The sequence below is a fragment of the Poecilia reticulata genome, linkage group LG2 (genome assembly GCF_000633615.1).
Source record: "Poecilia reticulata strain Guanapo linkage group LG2, Guppy_female_1.0+MT, whole genome shotgun sequence".
Classification (NCBI taxonomy): domain Eukaryota; kingdom Metazoa; phylum Chordata; class Actinopteri; order Cyprinodontiformes; family Poeciliidae; genus Poecilia; species Poecilia reticulata.
The window spans coordinates 23,050,895-23,063,068 of record NC_024332.1 but is presented as its reverse complement, the minus strand read 5'-3'; positions in this window follow the sequence as shown (position 1 = coordinate 23,063,068).

The window sequence follows — 12,174 nt, the reverse complement described above, 5'->3', positions numbered from 1 at the left end:
CACACACACACACACACACACACAGACAGACGGGAAGCACATCAGGCTGAGTAAACCATTAGACGCCTCCGTGTTGTGAGGATCAGATCGGGGTGCCGCAGCCTCTCTGTTAGCCGCGTGTTGCTCTGATTGTGCTCTTCAGCGTGCTGTACGACGACACATCTCTGTGCAGACTCGTGCTCTAATAGACTCACTGGACCGTGGTGTGTAGCTGCCATYGTGCTGTGGACTAACGTGTGTGAACATTTGGAAATGTGTAACGGTTTTTAGTCTGTGTGTCGCCGTGGCCTCTGCAGGTGTTTGTGTCGACCCGTGTCTACTCTGCTGWCCTTTAATCCAGTGTTGTTCCCTCCGCTGTTCTCACAGTTCGTTTTTTGTATAATTACAGAAGAAGAAGAAAAAAAGAAGCAAAGCTATTTATTGAAGTGTGTTTAAATGATAAATAAATATAATGGATTAACTAGATCTTGTTTTTATTTTAAAGCTACTGTGTTTTCTATCTGATAAAAATAATCAAATATAACAAAAGTATTTATTCCAGACTGATGAGAATAAAGTTCTTTTTTTTCCTGAAGTCATCTTTGTTTCCTTTCACCTCTCCGTAAAACTTCCATTCGTTCTCATTGTAGAAAGACGTTATTTAAAGCTGAAATATTTTGCCTTAAAAGCGTCCAATGCATATCACCATCAACTATAAATAATCAAACTAAAGTGTTTTTTAACTGATAATTTATGAAGATAAATTGGGGTTACTAAGTTTGTTCGAAAGGAGAAAAAAATTGAAAATGAAATAAAGAGACTGGTCTTGGTGCTGTCAATCACCCTCGCATCCGGCTGCTCTTTGCCACCTCCAACTGCTCCTGCTACACTACAGCTTCTTCCTGATAGCAGAATTTGTATGGATGCTTAAGCTAGTTAGCCACCGGTGACAGCAGAGAAGAAGTTTTCCTGTAACGGTAAGTAGTTTCTCCACATTGACCAGCACAGACACAAGGATGATTAACAGCACTAAGACCCTCCCCCTGCATCTGATTGGTTTTTTTTGTTTGTTTGTTTTTTGGCATGGTTGATTTCTTCACACAGCAATAACAGCACAGGGAGCTGGAGGGGATCCATCTTTTCACAGATTATCTGTCTCATACTAAACTGTCACAAGATGGTTACAGTTTTAATATGTAAAAACATTTTATTATATAAAGGTTACATAATGTAACTTTAACAGCAGTGTAGACTGAGTGCCACTTTTACTTAAGAGTATTACATGTAAACGGATAGATAGTAAAGGAAGTAAAGACAACAGAGTAAAAAACTAAACTATGAACTATAACTGTATTTTTTTTTACAGACACTGTAGTTTATATGTTCATATATTAGGATTGTATTTAATGTCCTCAGACGTTTCAGAGCAGTGGTATGTGTGGTTTGTGTTGGTTCTGCTGTGTTTTATGATTGATTTGTGCGCTAGGCAGTCCAGACTGGGATCTTCTCCACTAAGTGTGAGAATAACTCTGCTTGATGTAACCCTGTCTCACCAGGAGGGGGAGCCAAACATCGCCATATAGTCTCAGTCAAACTCCTCACAGACGGTCTGCTGTCATCCACTCTTATTCAATCACTTAAAAAAAAAAAAAAAAACAAAGTCTGAGATTTTAAATAGTATCGACCTTTCAACGACGACATGTATATTTTGGGAATGTTAGAGGATATATAGACATACTCATGGTAGAACATGCAAACTTTGCGTCCTTCAGTCGTAGCTTAAATCAAAAGTGAAAAACTTAAATAATGATTTACAAATATTTTTAATTGCCCCAGCAGGATTGATCTTATTGAAATATGATATAGAATGTTGTTTTTTTTTTTTGCACAGAGACCTTCTGACCTCAAAGACTTGGAGTTCTTTGCAAAAGATGAATAGGTTGGTAACAGCAGTGGTGACATGCAAYGAGCTTTCCAGTATTTGATCGCTGTAATGTCAAGGAAGGCTTTCACACCGATTATTGAGAAGGATGTAAATTATTTTCAGTAATTAACTGTTTAAATTGGGATRAAATGTAAACAAGAACAGTTTTTCTCACAAATGACGCCTCCWGCATGCAGTTTTATATTTGCAGATGTGCCTGTGCCATTTTCTACCAGAAACAAACAACAAAATTCAAATCTAAATCTGAATTTAAATGATGTTTTATGTAATATGATAGAATACAAACAGCTTTTAGGGGATATACAGTAAGTGGAATAGCTTTGTACATATTGTATTTATTATTTCTGTCATCAAAACGTCTCGATAAAAATGTCAGTTACATATTTTATGAATGTGTGTAGATGAAGACATTTTGCTACATGTAATAAATTACATGAGCGATAACTATTGAAAGGAAAGCAAAGAAAAATATGAGTAGTAATTATGTCTTTCTAATGTTTTCCTCTGTTATTAATTTTCAACTGAGCTCCAGAAAAAASAACAKAATCCCATGATGCAACAGGTCGGCTCTGTGAAGCACACATCACCAAACATTGGTTTAAATCTGCCAATATTTATAAAACCATGACGTGTCAAGGACATTCCATCAGTTTCAGATGACAGACGTATTTTTGCCAATAGAAAGGTCGCTCTGCTAGAAAAAATAAAATAACTTTCAAAAAACTGAATCTCAAAATTAAATAAATAAATAAAAGAATCATGTTACTGGATATCTTGAAAGTTTCTCTGTGATGTGATTTATCTGAGCCTTATAATCCAAACAGTACAAAGTGATATAAAGTGCCACTTRATGAGAAACWCCAATGGGAGGTTGTGTGACTCTGGATGTGGAGCTGTGATTGGTTCATTTAGCCTAAAGCACAAACCGGCATCAAATCAGATGAACATTTTATCTGTTTCATACCATGTTGTCATGACATGGTGACAGTTTTAACAAATATGTAAAGAACTTTTTTATACTGAAGTTACATCCTGCATCTTTAAGTACAGTACTCAGTAAATTYACTTGGCTGCTGCCCACTTCCTGGCCGTTGGCTTCAAGTCGGGGTCCCTGGTCCTGTTTGGTCCTGTTGGAGGAGCAATGAGGGACCAATCAGATGCATCTCCTTGTCTCTAAAATCAAATGAAGACATAAACATGTTGATGTGAGCAGACGTATGGTAAACCCTGGGCATGGTGACCTATCAGTCAGTGTTTGTGATGGCTTGACGGCCGTTTCTCTCTCTCTCTCTCTCTCTCTCTCTCTCTCTCCCTGCCTCCTCGTCCTCCTCCTCTCCCTCAGGAAGTGTCGGCCAGCAGATGGGAGGTGATGGAAGTGTGTGGTAGTGTAGGCGGCGACATGACGAGCTGTCAGGCCTTAATGCATGCTAACATCTGGAGGTTGTTGGCCACGTCACTTCAGGGTCCTCTAGCCCCGGGCCACGAGACGCCCTGAGGGACGCACACCCGGGGCCGAACACGGGCCCCCGAGACGGGGAGCCGCAGCACTCGTGGCTGCCTGCACGGCATCGCCTTCAGCGTCGGGAGGAAGACGAGGAGAAGAAGACGGCGGTGGGAATAATACCTAACTTGGCAGCAACCCAAAAGTGTCAGAGAAGAAACTTGTCTAAGTGGGTCATGATTTTGTGTGTGTGCTGTAAGTCTATCAGAACAATACATTTAAAGTCTGCGTAACCCGCCTTTACGTCTTTGTGTAATTATCACAGTAAACAGCTGCAGATAGGCCATCATAAGACATCCTGTGTGAGCGGGCGGGCGGGCGCAGCGGGGTGACACACAGACCGTTAAAACCCTCAACGCCATTGAGGCACTTTGCTATTAGCGCTTCACGCTCGCCTCTAGCATCCAAGAAGCGAGTGCCTCTTCTGTTTTAATGACAGCCCTCACCCAGAGGTAATTTCACAGTGATTAAGGCAACGGGGGGAAAAAAAAATCCCATCTTAAAAGTCTCTAAATTGCATCTTATTTATCCACCTTTTAACTAACTACAAAAGGCAGACAGACAATGGCGCTGCATGGTTCTACCTCTCCTGGCGAACAATTATACCTCAGACATTATCTGCTTCATTGTTGGTTATTAAATATGGCGCCCTGGAGATGACGCAGAGTCAGACCTTTGATGGAAAAGTTAAGATGAAGGAAATTAGCTTGCGTGAACTTTACGAAAATACATTTATTTTTCTTTTTGCTTCACAATAAAGCGGCATCATGCCAACAAGCGCTCTGACCAAACCGGCTGCCTTCGCTGCAACCGGAGCACAACAGATTCCATTTCGTCAATCAGAAGTGGCCGAGGTTGGACAGATTGCCATGAAATGTATTGCACATGCTTTTCATGGTTGATTGTATGTGATCTTCTTAATTTCCCAGACCAGAGATTTTACTTGAGGGTAATCTGGATGTGATCCGTAGCACCTTTTAAGATAAAAATGACAAAGTGCTTCAACAAACAAAATAAGAAATACACAAAACTAATTTAAATAGAAGCAGATATGAAAATGGATGTGAATGGATCTCCAAAGTTCCTGGAATCACCTGGTGTCTTGGTTCTGTTGACCGTCTGACCCACATGAACGATGTTGTCCGGAGAAAGAGCTGACTTGAAAAGGTTCAGTGTAGGAAGACGGACCTTTTAATCCATACATACGTCTTTATCAAACGGGTTCTTGAATCTCACGGAGGAGATGATGGATAAAAAAAGAAAAGTTATGTCAACAGTTTGGGAGCATTTTGGATATTTAAAACAAATAAAAAAAGATTAATCAGCGATACTGACTGATACTCATTGCTTGTTTCGAAGTTTTTTTTTTTTTGCTCTAGTGGCCTCTATATGACAGTGGTCAGACAGGAAGACGGTCAGAGGGAAAGCAGGTGGCAAAGGTCAACCGGGACTCGAACCTGCGACGGCTGCTTTCAGAACCAAGGCCTCAGTATGTGGGTCACACGGTTTACCCCTCCACCCATTTATAGCTTTAATTTGCTCATCCTGATAATAGAACCACTTCCAGAGATGTGGATACAACTCAGAAAACCACAACAAATACGATAAAATAAATCAATTCTTACCAGAATATATTCATCTGTCCTTGTGCCCCTTGAGATGCACATAGAACAAAACAGCAGAAATCCCTCTAGGTTTCAACAACTTAACTCAGAAGGAGCTGATAAATCAGTCAGTAGTTTCTGCTTCGCAGGTCCATTCATTCCTGCACTGATCTCAGTGAAACAGAGACACAATCGGCTCGTTCCTTCAACGAGTTTGGCATGTAATCAATGAGGTCCCGTCAAGACGACTCATCTCCGTCAAATCACGTTCTATTGTGCAAGTCGCAGAGAAAGGCGTGGATAATTACGGCCGCGAGCTGAGAAGTCCTGCCTCCCTACCTGAGCAATCAACTCTCCATCTTTAAAGTCATTGTATTATAATCACAGCCATTCACGACTCGGCAAAGTTTGAAATGTACGTCGCCTTCTCATCCTCCTGAATTATCCCCGCCTGCCCACCTCATTTTTAACTCGATTGTGCACTTATGGACTCGTCAGCCCGTTTTACACAGAAACACTTTTTTCTGACGCTGCTCTGCAAAAACACAAAAGTACTTTTGGTCCAGTTTGCTTTGCAAATACACTATCACACTTGAAATAAAACGAAAACTAACTTACAAGTACATTTTAAGCAACATATAGAAGCTTGTATTGATTCCTTAATATTGATGAAAAAGGATTAGTTCCATCATCAGATTATTTCACGATGGCAAGACATTTTTCTCATGTTGTAAGTGAAATAATCTGCCAATAAATCTAGTACTCCTTCAGAACTATTTACTAAAATAAGCTCCTATCTTGCTGAAAAGTTACCTATAAGATAATTTTATCTTATTTCAAGTTTGCTAAGATATTTGCACTAGAAACCAGACCCAAAATACTCAGAAGGATTTTTTTTAGCCCAGGGGAGCAAAACATCCACCAGAATCCCCGTTTGTATCTGCAGTGTGTGAAACCAGACACTGAGATTTTACCTCCATCTCTTCACACCTGGTTGAAAACCTACATTTTAATCGCATTGGTCTTCCTGTAGCTCGCTGCAGAAACACACGCGCGCGCGCACACACGCTCCTCCAAGCTAACGTTGCTAATGTTAATAGCTTTGTGCCTCTTTAATTGGTTCCTAAACGCTGCAGGCAGGGTTCCCACTGCGTGTTTAATGAACAGGTAGCACTTCATGATTACAGCAATCTCAACCCACCACCCTGCTGCTGCAGACTGCTTTCACGCGAGCCGCCAAGCGCGCACACACACACACACACGCACACACACACACGCACACACGCACACACACACACACACACACACACACACACACACACACACACACACACACACACACACACACACGCACACACACACACACACACCGTCCACGGCCTCGTACGCAAATGGACAAAAGCAATTTGAGACGCTCGAGCGCCGCGGGACGCTGGCTAAATTAGAGACGGAGGACGAGCGGGAGCAGCGGGAGACAACAAAAGGAAAATGAGAGATGAGCGCCAAAGAAAGATGATTACCGGGTTTTGTGAGGAGAAGAAGAGATGGAATCATTTCATAGCGCGTGGCTGGAGGAGCGGTGGGCGTCAGGACGCTCTGGCTGAAGGGAAGCCGAACGGAACCGGGAGCTGCGCTTCTGTTACAAATGCGAGCGCAAAACTTTGTCGACGTTCCCCAAATGTACAGAAGAAACACACAATTTCACGATTGTTTCCATTAAAACTGCAGTAAATAACTTTTATAAAACAAACAAAAACAATTAAAGTTTTTTGTCTTACAAATAATGACAAATAATGTGTCAAAAAAAATTTAACTACTCTTCTCCCAATGCTAACTAGAAACAGCCAATCAGAGCCAGGAGGCGGGTCTTAGCGCTGTCATTTTGCCTGGGCTGCTGCTGCTCACTTCCCCCTCCATGCTCTGTGCTACGCTGCAGCTAACCAGCAGATCTGGTTATGGTTGTGAACGCTTGCTGGTTAGCATGACCACCGATGACGGCAAATAAAGAGTTTTACTCTAAGGGTTAAATGGTAATTAACATTTTACCATTAGTAAATGTTCCTAATGAGGTTAATTGGCAGCGTTTGACCCTCTTCCTGGTTCTGATTGGTTGTTGTTGGTCTCGTGTGATGAAATTCTTCAGACTGCAACAGTAGGGTAGGGTAGAAGTGGAGGAAATCAAGCTTTTCATTTGATCTCGATGTTGACCACGTGACCCATGTGATTCGAAAAAAGTGCAGTTTTGCTGTATTTAAATGCAGTAATTTAAATACAGCCGGAAAACCACCTCATTCTGTTGCAAAATTTTTCATCTAAAAATTTATTTATTTTTTAAATTAGGATGTTTCCATTAAGCACATTTTTTTTTTTTTGTAATTCCAATTTGCAGAATTATATGGTCAATGGAAATGCAGTTACTAATAGGACAAATGATATGTTTGTTTTTCCCCTGGACAGCTCTCCTTCCTTCTTTTTCTGTATTTTAGTTTTTTAACAGACTGAGAAAATACCAGTACTCTAACATACAAGTAACACACATTTTTTCTATTACACTAGAATAAAATACTAAAGTTCCACCGTTACATTACAGTAACGTTTTTGTTCATAAAAATACATCACTCAAAATTATGACATACACATTTTGGTAGTTATGGAAATGTAGCAGTTTGTTAGCATTTACCAAACGGTTTTACTCTCTTGTGTAAATCAGAATATGTCAGAACTGGAAATTGGGTTTATCATAGTCGGTTAAAGCAGTGATCCACCTTATAATTTGCTGATAAAACCTACTGAGCATGCTCAGAGGAACAGTGTGAAGGTAACCTATGGGGATGATAACGAGCAATGGCCATTTTAACGGGCTGATAAAATTTGAAGCAGGTGGAACTGATCTGAATTCGGTCTTTAAAACTCCTCTGTTGGTCTGTGGCTGTCACGCAGTGCGCTCCATGAAGCTCCGCTCCTCAGTCCATTGACAAAGATGTAAGTTGATGGTTTTTCGGGGTTTTTCCCTCCTCCCCGCTGGACCCACTCACACAGAGCCAACAGCAACCTTGGTGGGTCTCATGGAAGGCCTGTATATGCGTTCGGCTGGGTGGCAAACCTCATGCTGTATATATATTTGTTCAAACTGGTGCGTGTTGTGCAGTAATCCTCTGCCGCTCGGCTCAGCCTCCCACACGTGTATATAAACAGGCCGGGCGAGGCCGTGGGGGAGATGTGACGGGTGAGGCTGGAGAGAGAGAGGGAGGCCATGCTCTGCCAGATGCCCTTTGTAAATAAGCGCAGTCCTCCGAGGGGCGCCGTTGGGCGTCCTGACTGGCCCGTCCCGGAGGACCCAATCAGGGTGTCGCCCTGGCGTAATGGGCAGTGGGAGGACGGGGTCTGGCCTCTGTGTGCCTGGTGTGGACCTGCAGTCACTGTGGCTCTAATTCATTAAAGCAGCTCTCTAATATAAACAGCCATTCATTTCACTGCCTGACACTGGGCCGTCTGGACAATGTGAGGAGCCCCAATAGAACTGCCATACACTGCAGTGTGTGTGTGTGTGTGCGTGTGTGTGTGTGTGTGTGTGTGTGTGTGTGTGTGTGTGTGTGTGTGTGTGTGTGTCTGAGGTCTCAGAGAGCCTGCTGGTTCTGACCCAGTACAGTGAGGCAAACCAGAGGTGGCTGGTGATCTGAACGCGGGTCACAGAGCAAAACTTTAAGCTGCTTGTTTGAAAATTCCACATTAGTGCAATTTTAAAGGGGCAGTATTATGGAAATTCAACTTTTGAAAGCCTAACATGTTATAATGTTACTACCTCATCAACAACGTACCTGGAGTGTTGTCTTAGTTCCATCATGCATGTTTGAGAAATCCTTCAATCTCCCATGGCAACCATTCAAGTGTTGAAAAACCCTGGGTGAACCTAGCTGCGCCTTCAAGACGAAGCTCCTCCTCTGAGCTGCAGTTTCCAAACTTCCCCCTCACAGAGCCGCCCTCTCCCAGTCTACTCCTTCAGACTAGCCAGCAGCAATTAGCAAACACCTGGTGGAACCAAGCATCTGCTGAGCTCATTAAAGGAGCTACTTCTCAGCGAAACACTGGTAAAAACGTCGTTAAAGGGTTAATAGAGGAGCCATGTTGTGATGACCTCATGAGGGTGGAGTTTCAGAAAGAGCAGGAGGTTTTAAAGAGAGAGACTCAATTTCTTTTCTTTCTTCTTCTTTTTCTTCCTTTTTGGATATGTATTTATTTAATTTTCCTTTGAAATAAAGTATTTTTGAATTAAGCTGATATAAGCCAGCATTAGCCCTGCAGCAGGGATAGCTGAGATTGCAGAGATGGCGGAAGAGACGTTCCTTGCTTCAAAGGTTTGAATGTTCTTTTTTAGCCTAATTTCAAGGTGTTAAATTACTAAACTAAATCACTTTTGATATATTTAATGTATATAACATTTTAATAACAACTGAATGTAACATAGTTACTTGATTGTGCTACAAAATGGCACTATGTGGCTGGAAAACACGTGATCCTAGTGCTCCTGAAGTACATCTCTGTGTTTTTGTTCACATCTGGACCTTGGCTGTACTAAACCTGTGGTCCAGCCAACACCACCAGCATCAGTCCAGTCAACACCATTCCAAGCAATACACATGACTGAAGATGGGAATGGTGACGTCATGAAGAGCAAAGTGGCTGTAGAGAGAGAACATTTGGGACACAGCATCCATAGTYCTCTGCTTTGTTTACGCTCTTTGCAGAAAGCTTAATGCACAGTAACTGTAAGATCGCTCGGGGAGGCATGTGTGAGTAGAAAATGATGTTTACCATCTCTATTGATCTTTCAAGAAGTTTTCACAAGAAACCTGGCATTAGAAATTCCCAACTTTACCGTTGCTGAAAATGAAATGCACTTCTGTCGTTAATTAAATAAACAAATTGACACATTCTGCAGAGTTTTTCATTTCATTTCTTAAATCTTTTTATATACAATATTAGAAATAAACTACAACGTATAAATTAACAAATAATTTAACTCTCTCTAAAATATATAAGAAAATAAACGTCTTACTGCATCTAAAATGCGTTAAACAAATTCTTTCATTCAGCTATTGATCATTTGTAGCAACAGATGCATCTGCACTGATTAGGATTAACCGATTAATAATTGAATCCAAAAGATACTTAATAGGAGGTTTGTTTTCCAGAATTTGAACCAGTTTTGATATGAACTTCTTTTTATTCACAGTTTTTTTATCTTAATTGCAAAATGTACATAGTTTTGTACAGTTTTTATTAATTACTGCTTTGAATATGTTATTCTTTCTGCAGATCACCTTTTTCGGCGTCTGTATGCTCCAGTTAACAATTTATTGATTATTAAATATGTCAAAGCTTTTTTTCAATAATCAATTCAGTTGATTCATCACAATAATAAAGAGGATGCAGGCGTCTGTTTTATTGTCTTCCATCTGAATGGAGAACTTTGCTTAAATTCTCCGTTATTATTATTTTAGTACTAAACTAAAATACATTTAAATTAACAAACTATTACTGCCATTTAATATAAAGTTCCTGCTAATAAAAAAAATAACCTGTCTGATTTTGATGTTGATTGTATAAGCAGCAAAGTTTTGCAAACCTGTGCTAAAGAAAACAGAAAGAGGTAGTTTTACAATACACTTCAGTTTCATCTGAAAGGAAGAACTGGACTTCACACACACACACACACACACACACACACATGTGCGCAGACACGTAAAGCATCACTCCTCCGTCTCCAGCGAAGCCAAATTTGCCAGATTAGACCCCCTGTAGCTCACACTTAACTCCATTTCTCCTCATGTTCCTTTGTGATGAAACCTTCTGCTTTGATGATCCTATAGTAAAAAAAAAAAAACTGTGGGAGAACCCAGAGAAGAGCTGAAGACAGTTTGAATGCAAAAGACTTTAGTCACAATGGTGAGTAATCATGGCGCATTAAATTACACCTTAAAAAGGACGTAAATGACTCCGACCAACTCTGTGAAAAATGATCACAGTCTCAAATGACCAAAAGGAGGAATTTGTTTTCTCTACATATACTTTGAAAATACGTGTGATATTTATTCGTCGCAAAATGTGTTTCATTTGGGCATCGGTCAGAAAGCTGCTGACCAGTTTCAATGTGTCTGCTATGTGAGAGACAGAGAGCGCTTCAGGAATCAGATCAAATAGTAAAGAAACTTGGTGTTATTTTAGACTAGGATGTCTTTTTAAATCTCAGGTTTCAGAGTAGAGACTCACCCATCATCTGATATTAATATCTGTATCGGTTTCCCTATTGAAAAAAATTCTACTTTGGGTATTGATGATGATGTGAACGATCCATAAGCACAGATCTATTCTATGTGCCTCACTCTGGGATTTATTTTACATTATATATGGAATTCCTAATTGCACTTTCTGAATCATTTGACAGAAGGTTTGTTACAGTTTATTTTTAAATATTTGACCAAGGTAGTCAACCTATTGTCAGTTTCAGTTTCTTTATCATTTATTCTACATTGGTTACTCTACTCCTAACTGCACTGTCTGGACAAATCAAAGTTGTTTTTCCATTTTTCACCAAGCCTGTGAATCTGTTGGTGTATTAATTTTGCTGTACTGGTGTGGAGTTATCAGATAAATTTGTAATTCATTTATGTCCGTTTAAAAAAAAAAGAAACGACTTGAGTCAACCCTGAACTGTTTTTCTGTTTCGGATCGGTGTGAGCCAATGCTAACCCTCAGATGTCTGTACTGGCATCGGAAGAGAAAAAATAAGTGCATCGGTGCGTCCCTTCAGGAGACTGGACCGAACCACAGATAGTCGCTCGCAGTGATCCCGGATCAATTTAAAATGTAAAATTGACCAGGAATGTGAGAGGGCAGATGGATCAGCACACTTTGACACTGACTGTGGATTCAACCATCAGCCACAGTCAGAAAGGCCGTGGCCGCCCACTCACACTGATACTAACTGTGGAACCTGGGTTTTATGGGGCTACAAACACACAAATAAATATATACACACACCCATCCATTCGAGAATTCACCCACAGATGCAAACACATGCACACACACACACACACACACACACACGCACACACACACACACACCTAGGTATCTGTGACCACTA